The sequence below is a fragment of the Lutra lutra genome, chromosome 3 (assembly GCF_902655055.1).
Source record: "Lutra lutra chromosome 3, mLutLut1.2, whole genome shotgun sequence".
Classification (NCBI taxonomy): domain Eukaryota; kingdom Metazoa; phylum Chordata; class Mammalia; order Carnivora; family Mustelidae; genus Lutra; species Lutra lutra.
The window spans coordinates 150074649-150075917 of NC_062280.1; the positions used below are offsets into that span (position 1 = coordinate 150074649).

The window sequence follows — 1269 nt, forward strand, 5'->3', positions numbered from 1 at the left end:
TGAATGCCAGAGGGTGCCTGTGTATGTGTGTGTTTCTAGATGTGTGTTTGTATATGTTTGTGCTTGTATATATGTGTAGATGTATATAATTCTGTATGTCTGTGTGCAAGTAGATGTATGTGCATGGCTTTGGGGATGAAGGAAAATATTATCATCTTGAAACAAAATACTGTTGATAATGCCAAAGCTAAAATAAAGAAAGACAAAATTTGAGAATACTATATTATATATGGCCATATTTTATATTTGAAATCTTATTTATACTGTATTTTTCATGGTACAAGAAATCTTGAAGTGGAAATTGTTATGTATTTTCAATTAGCAATAATCGCGCCTCGGATAAACCTCATTGGCTACGATACTGCCACTGCGCAAAGCTGGAAATTGTTATGTATTTTCGTAGGTGTGTATGGGACCTACAATTGACATATCTTGAAAAGACAGTTCCTACTGTTTGAATATGGAAACTTTGGGAGATATTTCATGTCTTACCCTTTTAGGTTACTTCATTTCAGAAAGTAGGCCTATGGTCTGTCAAAGTGGAGACTGATTCCAAATATTGCCTCTATCACTTGGACAAAAGGGGAAAAAGGATAGTGATTGTGTTCCTAACAGCCTTTTAAAACTGCATGAAACCTCAAATAAACTTTATATTTATGACAGAAAAAGAAGAAAAAAAACTCCATACATATGTAATTACCCCTTCAAAAGTCTATCTAGTACTGATGAGAGTATCTGTCTCCTATCTACTTCTCTTAATGGGTTCTTCTGATATATTTTTAATGGAAGTATATCCAAAGTATGTTATTGAGAAATAGATACAAATTCCTTCTTGCTCTCATGACTGTCAACCTCATCCAACCATTATTTCAGGGCCCTTTAAGGCTTTGTGGTAGGTAAACTAATAAAGAAGTATTCTTGTTGTTCATTCTTTTCTCTGCCAAGATCTGTACATAATGTACAAAGAAGGCCACTTAAACACAGATGGAGAAACAGATTGAAAGAAAATATTGTAATTCCTACTATTAAAATACTCATAAAAGATAAGGACAGAAGAGCAACAATTATAATACTTAAGTTATATTTTGTTGAAGACAATATACCTGAGTTAAAATATACGTATTTTTATTAAAGTTCTAACCATTTGCAAATGCCATTCTGAGCACACACTGTATAAATTTTAACTATCTTGTAGAGTACATAGCTAACATGCACAATTAGATCAGCATGCATGCATACACATCCCCAGAGGTCTACACATTTAAAAAC

General features: G+C 32.9%; 1 pseudogene; it reads right to left on the reverse strand.

Annotated features, from left to right (window-relative positions):
• Positions 1 to 219: 219 nt before the first annotated feature.
• LOC125096508 (uncharacterized) lies at positions 220 to 379 on the reverse strand (annotated as a pseudogene).
• Positions 380 to 1269: the final 890 nt, after the last annotated feature.